The 27,626-nt window shown below is 40.9% G+C and overlaps 1 long non-coding RNA gene across 1 annotated transcript in view; it reads left to right on the top strand.

Annotated features, from left to right (window-relative positions):
* The window catches only part of LOC123612173 (uncharacterized), a 209,223-nt gene that overhangs the window by 47,726 nt on the left and 133,871 nt on the right, over positions 1–27,626 (top strand). Inside the window, exons 2-3 of the long non-coding RNA XR_006719386.2 lie at positions 11,168–11,274; positions 14,895–15,032. This is a non-coding gene — a long non-coding RNA (uncharacterized LOC123612173). The remainder of the gene's footprint in view (positions 1–11,167; positions 11,275–14,894; positions 15,033–27,626) is intronic.

Here is a 27,626-nt window from a genome sequence, read left to right as displayed (position 1 = left end):
AGTTGTAAGAAATAATACAGAGATCCTGTGTACCCTTTACCCAGTTTCCCCCAGTGATAACATTGTGCAAAAGCATGGTACAAACAGGCAGATTTATAGAGACAGAAAGAATAGGTTACCAGGGGCTGAGAGGGGAAATGGGGAGTGGTTATTGAATGGTTATAGAGTTTTTGTTTTGTGATGGAAAAGCTTTAGAAATAGTGGTGATGGTTAAACCACATTCTGAATATGCTTAATGCCACTGAATTGTACCCTTAAAAATGGTCAAAATGGCAAACTTCATGCTATGTATATTTTATTGCAGTAATAATAATAAAAAAAAACCCTTGTTTTGGACTGAATGTGTCCCTCTTTAAATTTGTATGTTGAAGTTGTAATGCCTAACATGATGGTATTTGGAGGTAGAGCCTTTGTGAGTTAATTAGGTTTAGATGAGGTCATCAGAGTGGGACCTCCATGATGGTATTAGTACCCTTAAAAGAAGAGGAAGAGCCACCAGAGTTCTCTCTCTTGGCCATCTGAGGATACAGCAAGAAAGCAGCCATTTGCAAGCCAGGAAAGAGGGCCCTTCCAAGGCACTGAATCTGTTAGGGCCTTGATTTTGGATGCACAGTCTTCAGAACTGTGAGAAATAAATGTTGTTCAAGCCACCAGTCTTCAGTACTTTGTTATGGAGGCCTGAGCTGACTAACACACCTGTAGCACAATATCACAACCAGGATACGGACATCGACACAGGCGAGATACAGAACAGCTGCGTCACCACAGCGATCCCTCGTGTTGCCTTTTATAGTCACACTCTCCTCCCTTATCCCTGACCTATGGCCACTCCTAATCTGGTCTCCATTTCTATAACTTTGTCATTTCAAGAATGTTACATAGATATAGAGTCATGTAGTATGTGACATTTTGGGACTGGCTTTTTCTCACAGCCTAATTCCCTTGAGATCCAGACCGTTGCTGTATCAATAGTTTGTTCCTTTTTATTGCGAAGCGGTACTCCATTGGTCTGGATGTATCACAGTTTGTTTAACCAGTCACGCACTGAAGGACATTTGGGTTATTTCCAGGTTTAGGATATTGTTAATAAAGCTTATGTGAACATTTGCATATAGGTTTTTGTGTGAACATGTGTTCATTCCTTTGGGATATATGCCAAATAATACAGTTTTGGGGTTGTATGGTGAGCCGGGTTTAGTTTTGGACGAAAGTGCTGCATTGTTTATCAGAGTGACTGTACCATTTTCCAATTCCCCAGCAATGTATGAGTGATTCAGTTTCTCCACATCTTTAAAAACATTAGATGTTTGTACTATTTTTTAATTATAGCTATTCTGATATTCAAATGTTGAATCAGCCTTTTATACTTAGAATAGATCCCACTTGGTTATGCAGTATAATTACTTTTCTATATTGCTGGATTAGATTTGCTAATATTTTACTGAAGATTTTTTTGTGTTTAAGTTCATGAGAGATAATGTTCTATAGTTTGTTTTTTTTTTTTTTTTTGGTACTGTCTTTATTTGGTTTTGGTATCTGGGTAATATTAGCATCATAAAATGAGTTGGAAAGTGCTCCCATCTCTGCTATACTCTGGAAGAGATTGTGTAAAATTGGTGTTAATTCATCTTTAAATGTTTAGTAGAATTCTCCATTGAAACCATTCAGGTGTTTTTTAATTACAAATTCATTTTTTTCAATGCTTAGAGGACTATTTAGGGTGCCTGTTTTATTGAGGTTGAATATGGTAGTTTGTGAATATGGAGGAATTGGTCCATTTCTCAGTTTTCAAATTTATGAGCATACAGTTCATAGCATTCCTTTATTAGCCTTTTAATGGTTTCAGGATGTGAAATGATAGCCTATGTTTTATTTCTTATACTGGTAATTTGTGTCCTCTCTCTCTTTTTTAAAATCTTTGTTAGCCTTGCTAAAGGTTTATCAGTTTTATTGATTTTTTAAAAAGAACTTTCTTTTTCTTTCATTGATTTTCTGTCATGTGTACCTATTTTTAATTTCATTGATTTCTACTCGTATCTTTATTATTTTCCTTCTTCTGCTTCCTTTGGGTTTATTTTGCTCTTATATTTCTATTTCTTGTTTTTTTTTAAATTTTCTATCCGGTTGGTTCTTTATTTGGGGGGGGGAGGTAATTAGATGTATTTATTTATTTGTAGAGGAGGCACTGGGGATTGAACCCAGGGCCTCGTGCATGCTAAGTATGTACTCTACCACTGAGCTACACCCCCTTCTGATTTCTTGTTTTTACCCATTCCAATGTTCTTCTTTCCTTTTTGAACTTCGAAACCTTGTTCTCTTAGCCATTCTTTAAGGATAGGTTTTCTCGTAACAGATTCTCTTAGTTTCTTTTGACTAACAATCCTTTTACTTCCTTGTCATTCCTGAATGAAATTTTCACTTGATATAGAATTCACAATTGACAGGTCTTTTCTTCCAGTACTTAAAAAATGTCGTACTATTTCCTATTGGCCTCCATGGTTTCATTTGAGAAATACCCTGTGATTCAAATTGGAATTCCATTGTAAGTAGTGTATTATTTCTCTCTGGCTGCGTTCATGACTTTTTTTTCTTTTTGGTTTTCAAAACCTTTCAGAAATCTTGTATCTTGACATGGATTTCATTGGGCTTATCCTGTTTGGGATCCACTCAGTTTCTTGAGTCTTCCTTGAATTCTCCAAATTTGAGAAGTTCTCAGTCATTATTTCCTCAAAAACATTTTCAGTTCTTTTCTCTCTCTCTTTTCTGGTATCTCATGATATAAATGTTAGATCTTTTGCTATTGTCCCATCAGTCCCTGAGACTGTTCATTTTTTCTCTTGTTGTTCCAGATTGGGAAAATTCTATTGATGTGTCCCCAAATTCACAGATTTTATCTTCTGTCATCTCCACTCTTTTTATTGTTGTATTTTTCAGTTCTATAATCTCTATTTGGTTTGCTCATATAACTTGTATTTCTTTGCTGAGATTTTCTATAGTTTTTCATTTGTTTGAAGAGAATTTGTAATTGCCTGTTGATTTTTTATGCATTTTTATGATGGCTGCTTTAAAATTCTTGTCAGATAATTCCATTATCTAATTCATTTCCATGTTGGTGCCTGTTGATTGTCTTTTCTCATTCATGTTGTGATTTTCCTGGTTCTTGGTATGGTGAATGGCTTTTTGATTCTATCCCAAACATTTTGGATATTACATCAGTAGACTCTGGATCCTATTAATTTTTGTTCATTTTTTTAAACAGACAGCCCCCTGGTTGAAGTGTAGCAGGAAGGCTGAATGGTGTATATGTTCAGCTCCCTTCTTCCCAATGGTACTATTCCAGCAAAAATAGGCAGGGGGAGTCACTGCCCTATTATAGACAGGTGGATTTGGCTCCACTGACCTTCTCAGTGCAGATGGGGCCCTGGTTGATGACATCTCACTGCCTCCTAGTGTGGATGTAAGCTCTCCTCCCCACTGGTCCCCACTGACATTTAGTGAGAGGGAAAGCTGAGTGTTGACTCATTGCTTTTTTGCTACAGGGTAGGGGCAGTAGCTTGGCTTGTGCTGAGCCCCTCAGACATAGAGGGAGAGGAAGGGGAAAGTGGAATGCCAACAAACGCCACCTCTCACCACCTCCTTGTTGATGCCTGCTAGGGATGGAGGTTCATTTCCTAACTGGGCCCCATTGATACCAGGAGAGGGAGAAAGCCAGGTTGGGATTAGCTCACCTCTCCCCGCCTCATTCTGTCTCATGAATGTTGGGTGGTGTTGGAGGCCCACCTCTCCACTGGGACCTGCTGATGGCGCTGGGCAGGGGAGAAGAGGAGTGCCTACTAGCCCTGTTTCATACCACCTTATTTGATCTTGTTGCTACTGGGTTGGTGTGGAGATTCAGCTTCCTATTGGACCAGGCTGACACGAGAAGCAGGAGGATAGTGGATAGTGTGTAGCACTGACTGGACCCGACTAGCATCACTGTGTCCAGTGTCATTGATGCCAGGTGGGGGTGGATACCTAGCTCCCCACTCCTGGGCCCTGCTGACACTTGGGATGGGGGGAGATCAGAGTACTGACTAGCTCCATTTCTCTCCGCCTCATTAAGTCCCCTTACTACGCAGTGGGGATGGAGGCTCAGCTCACTGCTGGACACTACCCTACAGGGGAGTCAGAGCGCTGCCTGCTTCCTCGTGCGGGCATAGAAGCTCAGCATTCTGCTCAGCCCCGTCTGTACCCCCGCAGGGGAATTGGAGCACCACCTGCTTCTGCCAGTGGGACTTGGAAGATCCCACATAGGGAGAGGTGCTTTTTTTCTCCCATTGGTTGATTGGAGTCATGCCGATATTACCAAAAACGCTTTCTGTTCTTATGCCATCCTTTCCCCGGTCCTTTGACTAAGGCTATCAGGCATTTCTCGAAGCTTTTTCTTTTGTCTGTGCCTATTGGCAGTTCTGGGTTGGTGGTTTCTAAAGGGCCCCATCTGGGACTTAAGGGAAGTGGTGAGGAAACCCTGGGAATTCCTTTGTGTTGTCATGTTTGAGGTCCCTAGGAAGTCTGTCTTCTTTCCACCTTTCAGAGTCTTCTAATGCTTGTTGGTTGTGTCATATTCAGGGTTTCTTAGCTGTAAGGGGAAAGCTCTAAAAGGAATGGGGCACTCCATCTTGGCCAAAACTGGAAGTTCCTTGTATTTCTTTTTCCTCTAGGAGTAGAGAAAGCTTTTTTTTTTTTTTTTAATTGTAGTATAGTCACTTTACAATGTTGTGTCAATTTCTGGTGTACAGCATAATGCTTCAGTCATACATAAACATACATGTATTCATTTTCATATTTTTTTCACCATACGTTATTATAAGATATCAAGTATAGTTCCCTGTGTGGTACAGTATAAACTTGTTTATCTGTTTTATATATACCAGTCAGTATCTGCAAATCTCGAACTCCCAATTTATCCCTTCCCAACCCCTTCCCCCCGGTAACCATAAGTTTGTTTTCTATATCTGTGAGTCTGTTTCTGTTTTATAAATAGGTTCATTTGTCTTTTTTTTTTTTTTTAAGATTCCACATATGAGTGATATCATATGGTATTTTTCTTTCTCTTTCTGGCTTACTTCACTTAGAATGACATTCTCCAGGGCCATACATGTTGCTGCAAATGGCATTATTTTTTGTGGCTGAGTAGTATTCCATAAATATACCATAATTTCTTTATTCAGTCATCTGTTGATGGACATTTAAGTTATTTCCATGTCTTGGGAGAAAGCTTTTTGAACTATCACTCAACATTTAGAATCAATTAATAAAAAATTAATAAATTTATCTACATTCAAAACATATAATCAATCAAATGTTAAAGGACAAATCTAGAGAAAATATTTGGCATATATATGACAGACAAAAGATTAATCTCCCTAATAAATAAAGAGCTCTTAACAGTAAAGAAGAAGAAGTCTGAAATCTTGCTAGAAAAAAATTGGCAAATGGCAGAGTTCACAGAGAAATGCAAATGAACATTTGAAAAGAGGCTTACTTTTACTCACAATAATAGAAATGCCAATTAAAACTACATTGTCACCATTTTACCAAAATGACACTGGCCAAAATCCCCAAGTTTGACAAAACACACTGTTTTCAGCCCTGTGAAGAAACAAGTACCCTCAAATGTTGCTGGTGGGAATGCAACATGATGCAATTTCCAAGAAGGGAACTTGGCCAGATCTAACAAAATTATACTTACCCCTTGACCTAGCAATCTCATTTCTGGGAATTTACCTGGTAGGTATGTGTCTATATTTATGCAACAACAAATGCACAAGGTTATTTATTGTGGCATTTTGTTTAATAATGAAGACTGGAACTCTGATATGGCCACCAATAAAGGACTTATTGAATAAACAAAGATATAGCCTCATAGTGAAGTATTATACAGCTGTATAAAATGAAAGAGAAGATGTCTATGTGCTGATATGGATGCTGTTTTTCTAAAAAGATATGCAGAGCATATCTAGTGTTTTATCTTTTGTATATGAAAGGAGGGAAATAAGACTATATGTGTGTATTTGCTTACCCCACCCCCAAATACTGGAAGAACAACCAGAAACTAGTAGAAACAGTTACCTGTAAAGAGCTTGCAGAGGGGCTGAGGAGGAGAGAATAGGAATTGAAGAGCGATTTCTCTGAGTATGCCTTTGTGCATAGCTTGGCTTTTGAAATGTTTAACATCCAAAAAATACAAGGAAATAAAAGAGAAGACAAAGCAAAGCCTAAAATTGGAAAGAAACAAATAAACCTAACTGTGCATCAAAGGTAATAGAATCACACAGAGACAAGAATTATTTCAAATAACTTATGAACATAGTACTTAGACTGTACTGAAGTCAAAAAGAAGTAAATAGAATCTTAAATGCTACTTTGTAGTTTTATTGTTAGTGGTAACATTGGCATTGAAATTTTGAAACTTATGTAGGTGTATATATTATAGACAAAGAAAAAAGTAATTACGTTGATTTTATATTCAGAACCAGAATCTTCAGTGTAATAGAAAATAAATACATGTATAAAATAAACATTTGGAAAAACCCTATAATGTTAAATTTGAATTCAAAATATCGGTATGATCTCATGATTAATATATATCATATATATTAATGTATAAGTTTTTTTATATATGAAATGTATATGTATTTTACAAGACCAGTGACATAACTTGTGTGGCCCAGTGCAAAATGAAAATGCGGGGCTGCCTGTTCAAAAAGCAGGATAAAGTGCCATTAAAAGTACTAAAACATAAAGCCTTTTCCTTCCTTCCACAGTCTCTCCCTCACTCAACTTGTCATGAGTTTTTTTTTCTATTTGCTACTTAATGTTGTTCTAGGGAAAGAAAAATAAAAACTGTAAGCATGAATTTTACTCTTCATTTTTATATTGTACAATGGCAGCTTTAAAAGCAAAAGTAAGAGCATTTGATTCGCGTGTGGAATAGCTGAAATTTCACAATTTGTATTTTGCGACTTGTCCTGGAGACTGTCTTGAGTTGGCCAGGAGAGACTAACACAAACCAGATTTGGGAAGTGGGAAGGAAGAAAAGATCTCCCTAGGCCCAGGGTACTCCCTTTGCAGGAGATACTCAGGAGGCAAGTGCAGGTGCTCCCAGGTCCCCAGGGTCCCTGCCTTGTGACAACGGGGTCTGACTAATGGGATGTGCTGTGCACCCTGGGCCAGGGGCAGGGAAGTCAACCAGACATTTCCCTTTCCCATGGGCCTGCTGCCCCAACCCAACAGCTAATGGGAGCCCTCCAAACATATTGGAACCTTAGGGCTGGGATACACTAGGGATCTGAACTGGTGGTGGCTAAGAGGCTATCCTTGCCCAGTCACCTGCTGAATATGATGTGGCACTGCCAATTGGAGTAGGGACACCACCACCATGCCTTGTCCCAAAATGTTGTGGGGCAAATGCATTCAATCTGACCTTCCCTACACTCACACCCTGGCTCTCACTGGGGACAGAGGGCAACAGTGGTTGCTGGGAAAGGTTGGACAAGGGGAGACTGGGCAGGACCCAGGGCACTAGGAGGTGTGGGAGCAGCCCCCTGGGAACCTGTCCTGGGGAGCCAAGCATGAACAGAGGCTCCAAGTCCCTGGTTCATGCTCCATTATCACACTGGACTACATTGACCAAATACAAAGATAAAATTGCAAATAATTTCAAGACATGGGTTACAGAACTTGAAATTCCAAACACAAGGCCCTTCTGGGCATGAATGTCTGTGTGACTGTACTGGTAGCTTGCCCATAAAGCTGGCCTTTCTGTTTCATAGTGCGGTTTGCTGCTCTGGTCTTGAAGCAGTGACATCCTGGTAGCAATAAGCTTACATTGAAACCAGATCTTGGTTTCTAAATACCATTCTCTAATAAAAGGAAACATTGCTTCTTGGAGAAATGGCTTATTCCTGGTTTGGTACAGGCAATATATAAGGTGAGGCTGTTCGTATGCCAGAAATTAAGAAGGCATTAAAAGACCAGTGGGGTTGTGTCAAAAGGACAAAGGAGCCAGTTTAAGGAGCTCTCAAATTTTGGACAATTGAGCATCAAGAAGAATAATGACTGTCTTTGCTTATGATTGAATAAATTAAAGCCATGAGTATCATGAGTCCATCATGGTAATCAAATGAGAGAAAAAACTCATTAGTGACTGGTGATGACTATTGTATCAACACTTTATTCTGAAAATTGGCAACTAAGGGAAAGAGTTAAGTGTTTACCCTGACTTTTAAGGAAAAACTTAAGTTTGTCTCCATTTGATCCTTCTTTATAGAAGAATGGCAGCTAACAATTGCAAATGGATTTTTACAAAAGCACCATTTTGCCATCTTCCAAGAATATAACCCATTCAGGCAAGGCTTATCAAGGAATGTTCAAACAATTGGGTGACGGATTGATGGAGGCAGTATACTTATGTGGTTCCTAAGTATCACCGCTCAAGTTACTTTTTTAATTGCAAAGAGCAAAACTTAGCTTGGCGGTCATGACCTTAACCCCATGATCACACTTAACACCATTTACAGTGAGATAGCCTTAGGCTCGGTGGTGTAATGTGGTGTGATACAATATGAAGGGCACAGCGTCCCCTGTGTAGTATTCATGCCAAAAAATGTTTAACCTGAATCTAGTCATGCCTCTAAGACCTCTACCATCCAGTTTACAGGTATATTAATTTGTTAGGCTGCCATAACAAAGTACTGCAAACTGAGTGGCTTAAACGACACAAATTTATTATCTGGAGGCTGAAAGTGTGAAATTAGATGTGTGCAGAGTTGATTTCTTCTGAGGGCTGTGAGGCTCTGTTCCACGCTTCTCTCCTAGCTTCTGATGGTTTGCTGGCCATCTTTCATGTTCCTTGATGGGTAAAAGCATCGCCTAGATCTCTACCTTCATGTTTACATGGTGTTGCCCCTGTGTGCATGTCTATCTCCACGTTTCTCCTTTTATAAGATCACCAGTCTTGGTGCAGCCACTATGGAAAACAGTATGGAGATTCTTCAAAAGATTAGGAATAGACTTACCATATGACCCAGGAATCCCACTCCTGGGCTTATATCCAGACGGAACCCTTCTTCAGGATGACACCTGCACCCCAGTGTTCATAGCAGCACTATTTACAATAGCCAAGACATGGAAACAGCTTAAATGTCCATCAACAGATGACTGGATAAAGAAGATGTGGTATATTTATACAATGGAATACTACTCAGCCATAAAACCCGACAATATAATGCCATTTGCAGCAACATGGATGCTCCTGGAGAATGTCATTCTAAGTGAAGTAAGCCAGAAAGAGAAAGAAAAATACCATATGAAATCACTCATATGTGGAATCTAAAAAACAAAAACAAAAACAAACAAACAAACAAAAACAAAGCGTAAATACAGGACAGAAATAGACTCACAGACAGAGAATACAGACTTGTGGTTGCCAAGAGGGCAGAGGGTGGGAAGGGATAGATGGGATTTCAAAATTGTAGAATAGATAAACAAGATTATACTGTATAGCACAGGGAAATATACACAAGATCTTGTGGTAGCTCACAGAGAAAAAAATGTGACAATGAATATATATATGTTCATGTATAACTGAAAAATTGTGCCGTACACTGGAATTTGACACAACATTGTAAAATGATTATAAATCAATAAAAAATGTTTAAAAAAAAAAGTCACCAGTCATTTTGGATTAGGGACCCACCCTGCTCCAGTATGACCTCATCTTAGCTAATTATGTCTGCAACGACCCTATTTCCAAATAACGTCACATTCTGAAGCACTAGGGGTTAGGGCTTTGTAGAGGAGGAAAAATAATTTTCCCTTTTCCTTTCTAGGTTCTTGGCTGAGACCCCCCTGTAATAAAAAGACAGATTAACAGGAGAGAAACAAACAGAAGTTTAATAACATGTATACCTCCTATATACATGGGAGATACCCAGGAAAACTGAGTAATCCCCTCAAATGGCTCAAGCCACACCACCTGAAATACCATCTCCAGCTAAAGACAAAAGACAGATGGGAGGTGGGGAGCCAGTTATGGCAGGCTACCAGGAAAAACACAAAGCAAATGAAATAAACAAGGGTATGGCTGTGATGAAGATTTGAGTCCCTGCCTTCTCCATTAATAAGTTTCTAGAAATTTAGTCATTCTCTCTTCTTGGTACAGAGGACACATCCTTACAAATGGATATCTTACTTATGAATGTAAATGTCCCTTACAAAGAGTAACGTCTACTCACTCAGTTTTCAGAGCTTTTCCTGTTTCTGCTGTTTCTTAAAAAATAGTCAGCCTAAAATAATCCTTATGCCAAAAAGGCATATGTTAAGGTGACAAATTCTGTTCCCCTTCAGCTTCCACATATGATTTTGGGGGACAGACACAATTCAACTCATAACAACAGGAAATCTTGGAGATAGCAGAATAAGTTAAATATCACCACAAGGAAATCATCAGACAAGTCCCGCATGTGAGACTTTCTATAAAGTCTTTTCAAAAAGATAATGTCATTAAAAAAAAAAAAAAAGAAGTAGGGGGATGATTCCAAAAAAACTAAAGAAACCAAATGTATGGATTGTGATTGGATCCTGGTTTAAAAAAGAATATAGACTGGATGTTTTGAGAGTTAAATAATAGTAGGGAGTTCCTATTAATTTTCTTAGGGGTGCTAATGCTATGATAGTTATATATGAGAATGAACTTATATTAAGATATGCAGAGTGAAGTATTTGGGGGGAAGTGTCAGGATGTCTCCAGTTTACTTTTTTTTAAATTAAAGTATAGTTCATTTACAATGTTTCAGGTGTACAGCAAAGTGATTCAGTTTTATATATATATAGGTTATTACAAGATATTGAATATAGTTCCTTGTACTATACAGTAGGTCCTTGTTGTTTATTTTACATACCATAGTGTATATCTGTTAATCCCAAATCCCTAAATTCCAATTTTAAATAGATCAGCAAAATAAAAAATGTATAGACATACATAAAGCAAATTATATATATATAGTATGTATACAGATAAAGCAAATATACCAAAAGGTTAACATTTGTTGAATTTAAATGTTTGTTATCTAAGGTGTTCACTGTACTATTTGTTCAACCTTCCTGTGTGTTTGGAATTTTTCAGAATAAAAGTTGGCAGCAAATAAAGAAGAGAAGATTTTTCAAGAGAAGATTCTGCGTACCTCTCTATTGAAAATGGAGCATGAAAAAATAAAATTCAACAGGCTTAAGGTATAAAAGATGAAAATCCAGTTAGTGAAAAAGAGAAATTCACTGTCAGGGTTGTTAAACAGTTGGGCTGCTTTTCAAGTGATTCCTTCCCTCAAAGTATTCATTACTGGGAGTTGGAGGCCACAGCACAAAGCTCTCAATCAAGAATGATTTGAGGGCCCCCAAAAGACCGGCTGACCTCTAAATATCTCCCCTGCTGGCTTCCCATGTGGCCTGAAATCCCTGTAACCTAGGTCAGTTCTTAGGAATCAAGTATTTTCTCACTATTCTGGGGCCCCCTTTTAAAATGCAAAGCTGGGAGGATGCTGGGGTCCATTAAGTGGGAACCATTGTCTGCAGAGCCAGCACCCGCCCATAGGCCCTCAATTCTAATAGCTCCTTTCTCAACCCCTTTCCACCGCTGAGACGGGACAATATGTGCTCTAAGATACTTTTTGGGTGAAGACACCATTTCAAGAAAGCTTACTTTCTGTGAATAAAATGGGGTGCATAAGGTCATTGCTGTTTTTACTTTGTCAACTGGGTGGCCTCTGAAAGCTTCTTAGAACACTTCAAAGGAAGCCTCCTCGACTCTTCCAGCCCTCCACCCCTTCCCTTTGTAACCGAATTCTTCCTGACCCCAAAGCTTTTCCCTGAATGAAGAGTTTCCAAGGGGTCTAAAAAAAATACCTGAGACAATTAGAGAAATGAAAACCCGGGGGGTCAAGATGAATTGACCCTTGGTGGAGGATTTACATAAATAGGTCCTAACCTCTGGCTGTGAATAAAAGATAAATGCCCCATTAGGGTCAGAACCACAGTTCAAGGGCATTCGCCAGGCCAGGCCTGGCTTCTCTGCTATGTCAGGAATTTCAGGAATGCCACTGATCATTGTGTGTTGGCAGAGCCCGGGGGTGTTGCAGGCAGGCTAACAGAAACCCAGCCCTGCCCACCGGGTGAAACTGCAGCTCTCCCACGCAGCAGATCTGCGAATCGAGAGCGTGGGAAACCCGTCAGTTGAGAGAGGACCCAGAAGTAATGCCCTCGAAAATGGAAAGGAAGCTTTCTCCCGAACGGTGACCAAATTCATATTTTGGATGGTGGTATTAACCTGCAAGATTAGAGGGGAGAAAGGGCATGTCCCCGGAGAAGAGCCATTTGCTCCCCTTACCTGCAGATCAGGTGAGCCGGCACTAGCCTCCTGCAGCCTGAAGGCCTCCGCCCCGTATCCTTCTGCTGCTACCCAAGAACAAAATCTTACAAGGGTGTTACAAGAGAATTTTCAGAAAAAAAAAAAAAAAGGTAAAATAGAGCCCCTCGTACAGACATCAAAATGTACATGTGTTAAAGATTTTATTTTACCCCTAATAACTGAGGGAACGAGCACGTGTTACAACTGATTTAGAAAAGGAGCAGCCCAGATTTATAGGGAATAAAGAATGTTGAAATGAATTGCAAATGGAAAAAAAGAAATGAATTGCAAATGGAGGCAGACCTTTTTTTTCCACCCCCACCCAGGGGTGAAGGAAGTCAATTGAACCAGACAGGACATAATTTTACATGTCTGTCCCTTCCCTACAACGGAGTTCTAAAATAGCTCCTATAGGAAGCAAGTGCTTTAGGCAATAAAGAGTTTTCCATTGAAGTATGACTTTTTCTCTGTAGGGGCAAGAAATTTTGCTTTCTACATATTATCTTAGAGAAATGTCCTTTCTATCTGCTTACCTCTCACCCCTGCCCAGTCTCCCGGCCACTCCCCCCACCCCACCCCCACCACACACAAAAAGGTATACATACTTTTTAAACCAAAGAGTGAAGTGTGCTTGAGAAGCTTTGCCAAAGTTGATTCCCACCTTCCACAATTTTCTACCTTACTTTATTTCTCTGTCACATAAAAATGCATCGAATCCTGTTTGGGTTGTTCCTTGGCAGGATGAGGATGACGAAGATGCCACCTTGCCCATCTCATCTTGTTCTCTGTTGCCCCTCTTGCTCTAAAGCGAAAACACTGGGAGGATGGGAACTTGGGACAGAGAATCCGCTTATCCTGCAGCTGTTTTGGCTAGCAAATGCCTCAATTCTGATGGCCATCCTGGGTTTATTTTACTGAGAGTCTCCGAAGTGACCCATTGCGTCATGGAAACAAAGAGCAGGGATATCCTGGATTTACTGCTTAGAAAGTATTTCCCCCATGTTGCATCTGTCGGCTGAAATAAACGCACAGCCTAAAAGTTGAGAGTTATGTTTTATTTGGTGGACATTTCTGAGGATTCGAACCCACTTTGAGCCCGGGATGACAGCCTCTCAGATCGCTCTGAGGGACTGCTCCAAAGAGGTAGGGGAGGGACTAGGATGTATAGGAGTTTTACAACAAAGACCTGGTAGTTGGAACATTAACTAAAGAAAACCAGGCATCTCAAGTTAAAGAATTTAGTGCTTTTCTATGTATGGGAGGGAGCAAATATTTGGGCTCATTGAATTCATTCCTTGACAAGCACCTAGCTATCTAGGGCCAGTATCTTGTGCTTTCTTATTCTGAGTCCCTTCAGAGTGCACCATTGTTAGTGGCTGCAGAGGCTGGGCTGCAGGCTTGTCTGCTAATGACTTTATGGTTTCAGCATTCTTTGTTTACTGATATGATTTGCAGTTTTTTCGTTCACACATCCAAGAGGTCAGCTCACCTTTCTAAAGGTTCTGATGCAGGAAAAACGGATGTGGCCGTGTCCCAGGTCTCAGTTGAGTCCCTGGGACATGCCCCGCCAAGTGTGGGTCCTTGTCTTCATGCAGGAAAGAATTTAAGAGTGAGCCACAGTTGAGTAAAGGTAGATTTATTTAGAGATACATCAAAAGGCAAGAGAAAGGCCACAAGGTGTGGGGTTTGGGTGCTCAGATTAAAGTAAAAGTAGGCATATAGTCCATAGACAGAGTGTGGGCCATCTCCAAAGAGGGAGGGAGAGGGGGCAGTGGCGGCCATGAGGCGCCGCCGTGTTGCCAGTTTTTATGGGCTCGGTAGCTTCATATGCTAATAAGTCGAAGGAGCAGTCTAACTAGACTGGGGAAGGGGCTGGGATTCCCAGGAAGCTGGCCATTTCCCATTCTTTGACCTTTCGGGCTAGCCTCGGGACTGTCATGGCGCCTGTGGGCATGTTAGTCACCATGCTAGTGTATTACAATAGGCACATAATAAAGCTCAAGGTCTGCTAGAAGTGAAATCTCCCACCATCTTGAGCCTCAAGGCCCACTGGGGGTTGAATCTTCCACCATTTTGATGTTAATTGCTGTATCATTCCTTGAATGGCTGTGCCCTGCTACCTTCCTGTCTCAGTTCTAACTCTGACCTGGTAGCTAAAGTAACAGATGGAAATGTGGGCTCTTTAGATGGAGCTCTTTCTCCTAAACCTGCATGGAAGTGAAGAGGTGGAGATTCAAAACAAAGCCATGTTGGAGCATTACTTCTCATTGCTGGATTTAATGTCTTATTTTTATATTGTTGCATAAGAAATCAACTCTTAAAAATCATGTGTTTTTGAATTTGGGAAATCTTGTTTGAGGCTCATTTATTTAAAGACAAATCACTAAAAACACCAAACCCACTGGCCCAGGCTTTGACCACCCCCTCTCCCTATTTTCCTCTGGAGCAGTGATGGTGGAGCCACTGCATGAATTTCACTCTATTATTGAATGAAGAAAGCCGAGGCTGGTGATACTGAGAAAGCGTGAGAGAGAAAAAAAGATATCACAGTGACAGCACACTCCTGCAGCGGTCCATCTGAAAGCAAGTAAGTGACCTACTTATTGTTCTGTAAAGCACAAGGCAGACTCTCACACGGAAAAATTGCCCTCAGAAGTGCCTGCGAGACCCTGGTATGAAAAGAAATGTGTGCAGGGCTCTCTTCATAATGGCATGCAGGTATGCGTGTGGGTTAGCAGACATTCCTTTCTGACTCATTACCCATTTTGCCCCTGCGCTCCACCCCCACTCCTTAGTGCTTGAGGCAGTTTTTTTCTGGCTTTCCCTGGGCTGGGACCAATATTGATGGTATCTTGGAGCTCTCAAAAGAGAAGCTGTGCTCCTTTGCACTTTTCTTTTTTTTTTTTTGGTGACTAGTCATTAAGACTTGCTGCCAAGCTCTGTCCAACGAGCATGGCACAGCTGCCTCTCAGCTGAGAGCTCTTACCTGTCACAGTTTCTGGTACTTGTAGACTCTTCTGGCAGTCTGTCAGTTAATACAGATTTACCAGCTAGACAGTGAAACAGACTTTTATGCTACCCTTTTATGCTCAGTACCTGGGACCTGCAAATTAAGTTGACAAAAACAGAGTCCCAGGAGAAACGGATGTTAATACTTCTTACATTCATGGGGGCTTCCCAGAAAAGAAGTGAAATCCCAAAGAAGTTATTAGGCTTGAGTACTTATATACCATTTTAACAAAGGGTGATAAATTGTGGAGAATAACTAGATAAAGGAAAGGAGGTTTGGGCTTTTAGGGGCAATAAATTATGGGATGGTGACTAGGGAATATATGGAGGAAATTAATGATAGACAAAGGCTATTTAATAAGTTTGTTTATTCAGACTCATCTTGGTGCCTTCTCTATCTCAGAGATAAGTGTTGTTCTCTCCCTGGTATGGGAGAAGGGGACAGCTTCACAAGGGAAATTCATGCTCTGCTTTTAGGCAAAGAGCTCTTCTAGTGTTTGCTTTTTCTCAATTGCCTTCAGTTCAAAATAATCCTTGTGCCAAAGTGGCATAATTTTGTTGCCAGAGAGTAGGTTCTTGTCCCACACAGGAAAGAATTCAAGAGCAAGCCGTAGTAAAGTGAGAGCAAGTTTCTTTAGAGAGATACACATTCCATAGGCAGAATGCAGTGCCTCTCAGGTGGGAAAGTGGCCCCGAAGTGTGGGGGTCGTTTGTTTTTATGTTTTTATGGTCTGGGTAATTTCATCTGCTAACAAGTGGGAGGATTAATTCAACCATTTTGGGGGAGGGGTGAGGATTTCCAGGAGTTGGCCCCCTCCCCCAATTTTTGGCCTTTTATGGTCAGCCCATGAACTGTCATGGCACCTGTGGGTGTGTCATTTAGCATGCTAATGTATTACAGTGAGCCTCTAATGAAGCTCAAGGTGTATTGGAAGTCGAATCTTCTGCCATCTTGGGCCAAGTTGGTTCTAACCAGTTTATGTCCTATCCTCAACTGCTGGGTCATTCCTTTAATGGTTGTGCCCTGCCCCCTTCCCTCTTATTTCAACTTGGGGTGTCATATTATGATCCCCTTTGGTGAGAAGGCATCAAAATGCTTTTCAGGGGCTTAAAATACTTGTACCACTAGAATAAGGAAGTGAACTTCTGGCATAGCTTAGAGATCCAGAAGCCGTAGTCGATGAACCCAACTCCATCCTTTGGAGTAGAGGACTTAGAGGTATAGGGGAGCCAAAAGCAGGGATGGGAGCTGAGGAGGAGTTCCAAGAGGGCCTGAGAAAGAGAGTCCTTGGTCAAGAGTTGCCTATGGGCCACAGCTGCCCCTGTTGCCCCAAAGCTACATCTTGAAGTGGGGTGAAGAAAGAGTCAAAGTTTAGAATCTTTTATCCTGAAAAGAGACTGAGGGAGAGAAGAAGAGGGAGAAAGGAGTAATATGATATGAACCTACCCCTGTGCCTCAAGTTCCTGGGAGTTTCTCACTGGTTCTTGTGCCCTGTTGCTCTCTACCCTCTGCAAAAGAAAAATGAAATTGATTGCCTCACAGGCATAGATATAATCACTGATGAAGGGGATCAGAATATGCTACCCTAAAATATGCCACTCTGACATAAAGATAATTTTGAGTTGAAGGCAATTGAGAAGCAGCAGATACAGGAAGAACTCCCCCTTTCTGCCTACAAGCAGGGCATAAATTTCCCTTGGAAACAGTGATATCAACTTCCATTTGTAAAGATGTCCTCTTCTCCCATACCTGGAAGAGGACAAGACTCTTATCAGAGGAAACAACTTGAGTCTGCATAAAAGAGCTTACTGAACAACCCACCATACATTTCTCAGAAACCATCCCATAATTTACTTCCCCTAGGAGCCCAAACCCCTATTCCTTTGTCTAGTCAAACTCCACATTTATTGGCCTTTGTTAAAAGAACTCACTGCCTTTGGTTTTCACTTGCTTTGTGTGAAGCCCCTGTGCACATCAAAATACTAACATCAATAAAAAAACTTCTGCCTTTTCTCCTGTTAGTCTTTTTGTCAGTTTAATTCACAGGCCCCAGGAACTGAACCTAAGAGGGTAGAGGAAATTTTTTTCAGCTATACCATTGTTAGTATTGCCTTGCTTGACTCTGTTTGATTGTTCAAGAAATGAGTTGTTCGATTTAACCCCCCCCCCCCCATTTCTATTAAACACGTAGTTTAACATTGTGCTGGCTGAGCAGCAATTAAGAGATCTCCATAGAGGCTCCTCTAACGTGTTGCTTATTCTGAAAGACAGCAAGTAAGACTCTCATGACCATGTGTTTAAAGTGTGCTTCCCTGAGGGCTGCTGCTTTGTACCTTTGCAGTGTTGCCTTCTTGAGTCCCAGCAGTCCAGGAAAGTTCCCTGGATTCAGACTTTCCCATTATTCTGGAAAATTCATTTTTCCTTTCTTCCACATGGGCCTGCTTAGACAGAGTGACTTTCGACCACTGACTATAAAGTCATGGTCAATTAGAGAAAATGAGTTCTCCATTCCATGCCTTCAGGGCTAGTAACAGAGACCCAGGGACTCCTGAGGTGTCAGAGGGAGGCACCAGGCTAGTCTCCCAGTGAAACCAAGCAGAGAAAAGCAAAGAGAGGAATCATCAGGGGGCCCATAATTATTGTTTGAATTTTATGTTTGTGGTTTAATTCTATAAATCAAAAAAGGGAAATTCACACTGGTTCTGTGTAGCATGTGATAAACCGCAGCATTGCTACCAACAACTTTTTTCTCTCTTTACAAGCTTTGCCTCTTAGCAAAAGTGCGTATTTCGAGTTTTGCAATACCTGACACACAAGTTGTGAAGAAGAGTTTTTCACAGGCCAAAGAGATATAAGGAAAGCAGCAAAGCCTTATATCTGGGACATTTCTGAGGGGTATATGTTCCTCAGAGTATCCAGTTATTCTATGACTAACTTCATTTGCTATGGTTTTTCTTAAGAAGACATTTGTGAAAATATCCAATTATGATTACTGACTACTTCCTGTGAATGATCTGTGATGTCTACACTGATTTCCCCTGAACATTCATACAGTCAGGATGTTTGAAAGCTTGGGCCTCTTCTCCTCTGACATAAATCATTTTCTGTGAAACCTTTCCATGTTAACTTGCAGTACCTGATTCTCAAACGTGATACACATTTAATGTATTGTCTTTTCCCAGAAAATGTCTTTGATGCTAACTGTTTTGCTGTTGGTCTCAAAGTATTTATTCTCTTCTCCTAACCATGGGCCCCAAATCCCACACAATGAGGGTGAGCCACAGAGCAGCAGAGAGAAAAAAAGCACATTGCTTTTCTTCCGTGAAGACTTGCCATCAAATTCCACCTCTGTGTTCTGTGGATACTATTTCACGTTGAGGAAATAGTAGCATTCATGATTTGGTCTTCTGGATTTAATTTAGAGCTACTTCAGTTGGTGCCTTTTTTTTTAAACCTCAAAACAGCAAAATGACAAGCCGTAAATGCCGGCTTTTCTATTCCTTTGGCCCAAGGGGTACTCGAGGCTCAATGCGCATTCATCATCACCAAAATACTGCCTTGTATATATTTTTGAGAGCCAGAGATGAGTTTGTAATGTTTTATAGGCCTGATTCTGCGCTCTATGTCCTTTTCCTTTTTGGTAGTCGACTTGTTGTATCTGTGACGAAAACACTCACTGTGTGTGCGTAAGTAAGTTCAGAACCAGAAACCGACAACAAATAAAGATTCCAATAACTCAGGAGAACCTACCAGATTCTGACCATCTGACAATTTCATCTCGACACCTCCTAGTCTTCAATCATCAGAAAAGGTGATTGAAGCCTTGAGCTCTTGATTTTATCTCAAAGTCCTTTTGCTTTGTGGGTACCTTGGATCTGGAGATAGGGGGAATCAGGCGATCAGATAAAGCCATGGGGAGGGCTGAAAGTTTGCTGGAATGACGCTCGGGGCAGAGTTTAGGCTGTTGGAGCATTTCCTGTGTGCCCTTTGAAACCTCTGAACTCAGCTCTTCAAAGTGAGAGCTACCTTATTCTGTCTTTCCGCTGAACAAGTGTATTTGTTACTTATCATTTTTTTTGGCCACCCCCACCCTAATTGACTTAGCTAACATTGATTTATCAGTGCAAAAGGATTGTGCCGACTGAGTCATAAGTTACACTTTTACCTGACATTATCTGGACCTTCGGAAATGAAAGCATACCAATAATAGACATTTTGTGCACAGGTCTACACACACGCACATGTGTCTTTCTGTTTGCTTCATTCATCATGTTCTCTATACTCCCACTGTTTTTCTTCCCCGACCCCTGCACTCTCGCTCATACTAATTTCTGAGAGAGTTATGTTTTCTCATGAGCCAAAGGGTCATTTTTCAAGTTGAGTCCTATTAACCTCAGTTACAAACCCTTGGTTTTCTGAAGTTCCTCTTTGCAAAACTCTGTTTTGAGGAGAGAAAATTTATTTCTCTTTCAAGAGCCGGTGTGGTAAGAGGAAACCGAACGAAGCTGGTCTCTGGGTGTGTGTTTGTGCTCATTTGCTGTACAATCAAATACGGATATAGGTCAATAAAAGCTGTTCTTTGATCTCTTGCTACAAAGGATTCATTGTAAATACATTACTGAATAAGAGGGTTACGGCTGCGTAACTGCCCCTTACAAACAGTGCCCTATGCCACCCGTTAGCACATGCAAGAAGTGAGACATCTGGCCTCAGCCTGCCTTGGTTTTTTTTTTTTTTAATTGAGGTAAAAAACACATAAAATTTACCATCTTAACCATTTTTTTCTTATGGTACTTAAAAAAAATTGACGTATAGTTGATTTACAATGCTGTGTTAGTTTCTGGTGTGCAGCATAGTGATTCAGTTATACATATAGATATTCTTTTTCACTATAGGTTATTACAAGATAACGAATATAGTTCTCTGTGCTGTACAGTAGGACCTTGTAATTTACCTATTCTGTATATAGTAGTTTGTATTTGGTAATCCAGACTCCTAGTCTATCCCTCCCTCCCACACCCTTCCCCCAGCATCTTAATCATTTTTAAGTGTATACTTCAGTAGTGTTAAGTACAGCCTCCCTGGGTTTTACTTTGCTGATTTATTTATTTTGATAGGTAGCCACAGTATCATTTCATTTCTGGGTGTCCCCATAAAAGGATAGCGCTCAGGCAGAGAAATAGCCTGAAAAGAACAATAACACGAATAGCCACAAAAACTTAAGCTGCAAGAACTGAATAAAAGCAAACAAGGCCAATATTCCACTAGCTAACTCTTTAGAGTTAATACCTGTTATTACTACATGTCTAGCACTGGCCAAGGCGTTGTAAAGAACCCAGTGAGACATCATCAATGACCTCAAGATGTTTACCCTCCTGTTCTGGGATGAAGGTATCAGAGTAAATCACGTTCACTAAAACGGGAGTCAAGACTTCAGCCTTATCTACCTCACTCAGTGATTGTATACAGAGGCACATTTCCTTTTACCCATAAATGTACAGTCTGTGTAATTAAGTAGCAAAGCAGAGCAGCCTGTTGAAAAGGCCATTGTCTAAAGTCACAGGACCTATCTAGGTGTGACAAACAACCCATGGTGGCAGGGGATTTAGGACCAACCTCTGCTGAGTGCTGGTGTTGGGCCATTGTGGCCCATGGGAATCTTGATGCGAGAACAGGGAAAAAGGCCTTGTGAAAGTGATGCAGTCTTGACCGTGAATTTCAGCCTTCCACAGTCAGTGTCTAAGCCTTTCTCCTCTTACCTGCCTTGTGAGACTGAAGGGCAAACTGGAACCCAAAAGATACCGCCCCTGCCCACCAAATTGCTTGACTGTCAAGACAAATAAAAGAAAAACATTCCCCATCCTCCCTTCCTTCTTTCCTTCCTTTTTTATAGATGTGTCTGGGTGTGGGATGAGCTGTCGTGAAGATGTGGATCATGAAATCCCTTTTTTTCACTTTATCATATTTTTATCGAGGTGAAATTCACATGCCATTAAATTAACCATTTTATCATTTGAAATGTAAATTGAGCACTGTGCAGACATCAGTGTTACATTGTTCCAGAACTTTTTTGTTTATCTCTAAAGGAAACTCCGTAACAATTAATCAGTCCCTCATTGCCCTGTTTTGATCCTGAAATCCCTAACACAAAGCTGGTGTGTGTTCCATTCCCAGCTCCCAGATCCCATTTAGATGACGTCCCTGCAATTTTTACACTGCTTGCTATCATAGTCAGCCTTCAGCTACAGGCCATTCACTTCAGCCAAGTTGATCATCTAACAAAAGTGATCATTCGTATGAAGGCATTTATCATCTCTCATGCACTAAGGAAATGGGAATGATATGATTTCAATTTTTATATGATTAAAGTAAACCTTTCAAATGTAACTTCTCGGCTGTTTCCTGTAAAGGCAGCATCTCCCACCCTGGGTTCTGGTGGGTGGGAAAGATGGAGGAAGGGAATTGACTTTCTCTGGTTCACACTGGATGTCAAGCCCAGCCGACCTACCTCTCCTCCAGTCTGAGTCAGTGACTCTCATTTGTTTTCGTTTTTTTCTTGTTTGCCTTGACCTATGCTGCAATCAGTACGTACACGTGTACAACGCCCCCACAAGCAAATCCACTCGACAAAGCGTACTGGGCTACATCATTGCTATGGTGATAACCTTGAATCTGCTCTAATTTGTGAAAGAGGACGTCATTCAGAAAGTTCCATACTTTATTATTAACAAATTACTTATGACTCACCTCATAAATGACCCTGACAACAACCGTGATTGTGACTCAATGTTCCCAGCCTCAGTCTGACGCTCTGGCAACAGAATTGTTCTGTTTTCTCTTGTATTGACTCCAGTTCTGGGAGGCTTCCAGCTCCTTTCAGTTCAATGATTTCTATTCAGTTCCACAAACACCGAGCGCCTACTCTGCTCAAGTACTCAGATGGGCTCGGGGGACACAGACATAAAGCAGACCTGGTTTCCACCTTCCCGATGCTCATGCAGTCTAGTGACAAGCTGCTTCCATAATGCTCTCCCCAACTCCCTCTCTCCTTGGTTCCTTCTGGTCCCAGGTTTCTCTCTTCTCCCTGCAACTGAGGTCCAGCAAGGCTTGTAAGGGCCCTCTCTGGGGTATTTGAGACTCCTCTTTGCTTTCATAGGTCTCTGGATTTATATTTATCATTATATTACAAGGTACACTGTATTGCCTCTTAGCCTATGTGCCAGATGCTATGTGCTTAACCCTCACTCATCCTCCCAACCCTATGAAGCAGGTGCAGATGAGGAAACTAAAGCTAAAAAAGCCAAGTAGTCTGTCCACAATCACATAAGCAGTAGCAGAAGGGTCCTGGCCTAAACCAGGCAGTCTGATTCCAGAATCTTTGTACTATTCTAAAAGTGAAGCAAAACTTGGTACCCATGATCTATAACCATCAAGTGTGTGGCATTTAAGCAAATATTCTGACCATGATTATTTGAAGACCCTGTACATTTTGCCATTTCTATATAATCTCTGATTCATGATATTGGGTCTTAAGAATATTTTATGACAGCTATGTCCACTAAAATCTTTTTTTCCCTTCTTAACAGAGTCACTGGGGAATTAAACGCAGGACCTTGTGCAGGCCAAGCACATGCTCTACCACTGAGCTCTACCCTCCTGCCACCCCCTCCACTAAAATCTTAATACACTTATGGCAAGGATTAAAAAAATACAAATAACTTTAAAGAAGACCCAGTGTTAACCACCCCCCCCTCCAATCCCATGAGGTGTACCAGGATTCTAGCCTAATTGGCAAGCAGGCACATTTCCCATGAGGTCCATCAACCTGTTGATGACATAGGGCCCCGTGCCAGAGCCCACACAGTGGATTCGAGCATGGGGCAGAGCCCTGGACTCTGAGCCAAAGCTTTTGTGGAGAAACAGCTTTCACTGCGTAGTAAAGAGGCTTGGATTTGCTCTGTTTTGTTTCTGTTATGAGAAATGGCCGGAGGGCTGCCTGGTGCAGCCAGTAAGGTGGAATCAATGAGAAGCACGTTTCCCAAATGAAGACACCAATATTATCTGTGTGGTTAATCTGTAGTGCCTATCACCTCGTGACCCTTCATGAAGCTTTGAATCCTGTAAATACAAATGGATTTTTCAATTCACTTTGCATTTAAAATTGCCCAGGTCTGGGAGAAATTGGTCGTTACCATGGTAGCCAGCCTACATACCAGAAAGTTTTCTAAAGTATTATTTTCTTTGCCTGGGCTTCAATTAAGAACTCGGGCGGGGGGGAGGTGGGTTCTACAGACCTTTAATATGTGAGATCCACAGTCTAAGAGCTGGGCACATATTTCCCCCACTTATGAAAAGCCAAGGCCAAGGATCAGACTGGCTACGCAGGGACCCTGGAAGGTCCCTGGACCTCTATGTATTTCCGGTGTGAGTACTGTTAGGAAGCAACCGGAACTGGCCAAAAAACCCCCAAACCTGCCATGTGTTCTAGAATACTCCCGCACACTCAAAAAGATAGGCCCAGTGTTGAAGAAGGAGTGCTTGTCTTCCTGTTAGAAAGTCCACATGAAGCAGGATGCCTGGCTCCAGGTCAATGAAGAGTATATTGTTTTATCCTTCTCTGCACAGAGCAAAGCAGATTAAGAAATGGGCTTAGATGCTCCTCCTACAGTTTCCCCCAGGATCCTCTCTGTTCTGTCTATTGACCTGCTCCCCAAACCGGACTGTTAATTTCAAAGGGGCCAGAGCTGTGCTTGTCTTGTTCATCCCGTAGCAAGGACTTAATGTTTTCTGAAATGATGAAATGACTGAATGAATGAAGCTTTATTATTTTTTTTAACTTCTTTAACTTTTTAAAATATTTTATTTATTTATTATTGTATTATTTAATTATTTTGTTTTGGCAGTGGCGGGGGTAGAGGTAATTAGGCTTATTTATTTTTAGAGGAGGTACTGGGGATAGAACCCAGGACCTCATGCATGCAAAGCATGCACTCTACTACTTGAGCTATACCCTCCCCCCTGAATGAAGCTTTAAAATAATGCTCATTCGATGAAAAATTGAGAATAGACCACAACCTTTATGTAATTCAGTGATCTGATTAGAGCCAGGATGGAGAGAAAGGGAAGCTGTTGAAAGACATTGAGGCTCTGGGATGAGAAAGGAGGACATCCTCCCACTTATGACAACATGGATGGACCTTGGGCGCATTAAGCTAAGCAAGATAGGGAAGACAAGTACTGTAGAGAATCATTTATCTATGGAATCTAAAAAAGTGAAACCAATAAAAAACCGTAAAATGGTGGTTATCAGGAAATGGGGGGCCAGGGGGATAAGAGAGATGGTTCTTAAGGGTACCAACCTGTAAAGAATAGTAATTGAGCTATAGAGATCTAATGCACAGTATAATTACTATAGACAATAATATTGTACTGTAATTACATAATGTGATAAATATCGATATATGGGCAAACATATTACAATATATAAATGTATACCTTAAATTTATAGAATGTTATATGTCAAATTTATTCAATTAAAAAATTTAGATAGGATTTATATACCATAAAAAAAGAAATAGAAGCTCTGGGAGCATGCCATTTTACTCAAAAATAGAAGAGTTGTGTGTGGTGGGGATATGGCTCAGTGATAGAGCATGTGCTTAGCACGCGCAAGGTCCTGGGTTCACTCCCCAGTGCCTCCATTAAAAAAGAAAGAGATAGGAGAGTTGTGGTGAGCACTGGGAAAGGAGCATTTTGGCTGATCAGAGGCAAATCAGGGTGGGGTTTAGATGCTTAGAAAAGAAAATGACCAGATGAGGGTGATTTGGTAATTTAGGCGGGGGCAGAAAAGCACAATGGGAAGGAGGCTGGAGATACCATCGAGACTGAAATGAAATCCTAGAGAATCAGAAAACAATCTCCTTCCTGGAGCTAAGATTGCTGGCCTGCAGCTGGAGCGGGGAGGGTGAGAGAGGAAAAGGGCTGGGAAAAGGAGAACAGCAGATTAACTGAGCAGCATCCCACTGGTTCTGCCAACGGCCAGGTGTGACTTATGCCCGAGGCAACTCTGAGATAATTTCACAGTCCAGAGGTTTTTGACCAAGATGCTGACTCTTCAGTGGAGAGGGTCCTGGAGGGGCTGCCTGCCTTCCAAGTGTGCAGGCCCAGGGTAGGCAAACCAAGGTCCTTTGGCCAAATCCAGTCTGCCACTTGTTTCTGTAAGTAAAGTTTTACTGGCTCACAGTCACTCCCATTTGTTCACATATTGTCCATGGCTGCTTTCCTGCTACAGTGGCAGAGTAGTTGCAACAGAGACTATTTGACCCACAAAGTCTAGACTCTTAACTATTTACTCAAGTTTGCAGACCATGGTGTAGACAGTCGGTCCTGCGGGCCTCTCTGTGTCCTCCGTGGTGATATGCGGGGAGTAGACTGAGCATGGTGTGCAGAGTGGAAGTCCTGCCCTGGCTCCGGTCTTGGTTCATCATAGACAAGTCACTTAACCTCCCTGAAGCATGCTGTGCCAATCATGGTGTGGATCATAATTACTCCGCTTTCTACTTTTCAGAGTCCTGGGAGAAGCAAATAGGAGAAGCTGTGGGGAAATTACCCACAAAGTGCTTCAGTAAGTTGTCCCCCAGGACAGCCAGCCCAGGCATTAAGGAGTTGTCACATGGGGCAGGGGTGGAATTTTTGTCATACACCTTCTCCTAAGAAATCTGTGGCAAAGCCTCTATCCTATGATTTTTTTCCCCATTTTTAAAATTGTGGTAAAATATACAGAACATAAAATTTATCATCTTAAACATTTTTAAAATTAATTTGGGAGGGAGGTAATTAGGTTTGTTTGTTTATTTATTTAATAATTATTTTTAATGGGGGTACTGGGGGTTGAATCTGGGACCCTGTGCATACTAAGCACATGCTCTACCACTGAGCTATATACCCTCCTCTCCTTAAACATTTTGAAGTGTACATTTCAGTGCTATTAAATTCATTCATAATGTTGTATAACCATAACCACCATCAATTTCGAGAACTCTTCTCATCTTGTAAAACTGAAAGTCTATATTCATTAAACAATAACTGCCCATTTTCCCCTCCCACCAGGCCCTCCAAACCACCATTCTGCTTTTTGTCTCTGTGACTATGATTACTCAAAGTACTCAAACCATGGGCTACTTCAGATATTTCATATAAATGGAATCACACAATATTTGTCTTTTTTGTGACTGACTTGTTTCACTTAGCATAATGTCCTCAGCATTTATCCATGTTGTAGCATGTGTCAGAATTTCAGTCCTCTTTAAGGCTGAATAATAGTCCATTGTATGGACAGACCACATTTTGCTTACTCATTTATTTATCAATGGACACTTGGGTTGCTTCCGTGTTTTAGCTATTGTGAATAATGCTGCTATGCACGTGGGTGTACAAATATCTCTTTGAGACCCTGCTTTCAATTCTTCTGGGTATATGTTGATTTTTCTGATTTTAATTTCATCATTGAAAATTAGGAGTTTTTCATAAAATTTGGAAAAGTTTCAGGCATTATTTCTCTAAATATTTTTGTCTGCCCCCTTTTCCCTCTCCTTTCTTTCCTGTACTCCTATTATGCATATGTTGGTATGCTTAAAGATGTCTCAGCTGTCTCTGAGACTCTTCATTTTCTTCTTTCTTTTGTTCAGATTACTTAATCTCATTTGATTTACCTTCAGTCTCCCTGATTCTTTCTTCTGTCAGCTCAGATCTGCCGCTGAGCCCCTCTAGTAACTTTTTCATTTCAGTTATACTTTTCAATGCTATTCTTTCTCTTTGGTTCTTTAAAAAAATGTGTATTTTTAATTGACATTCTTTATTTCATGAGCTGTGTTATCATACCTTTATTTTTTTTAAAATGCTTTCCTTTGGTCTTTAAGCATATTTTTTATATTATAGATGCTCTGAAGTCTGTTTCTCCGAAGTCCAACATCTTGGCCCCTTCAAAGGCAGCTTCTATTGCCTGGTTTGCCTGTGTATGGGTCACAGTTTCCTGTTTTTTTTTTTTTTTTTTTTTTTCTTTTTTGGACTGTCTTACCATTTTGGGGGAAATTTGGATATTTTATAGAAATATGTTGTATTAACTCTGGATTCTGATTACTCTGGTCCAGTTCCCTCCTGCCCACCTCTTAC

Source organism: Camelus bactrianus, chromosome X, assembly GCF_048773025.1.
Source record: "Camelus bactrianus isolate YW-2024 breed Bactrian camel chromosome X, ASM4877302v1, whole genome shotgun sequence".
Taxonomy (NCBI): Eukaryota; Metazoa; Chordata; class Mammalia; order Artiodactyla; family Camelidae; genus Camelus; species Camelus bactrianus.
Note: the sequence above shows the minus strand (reverse complement) of the source record. Positions and strands in the feature narration are given on the sequence as shown.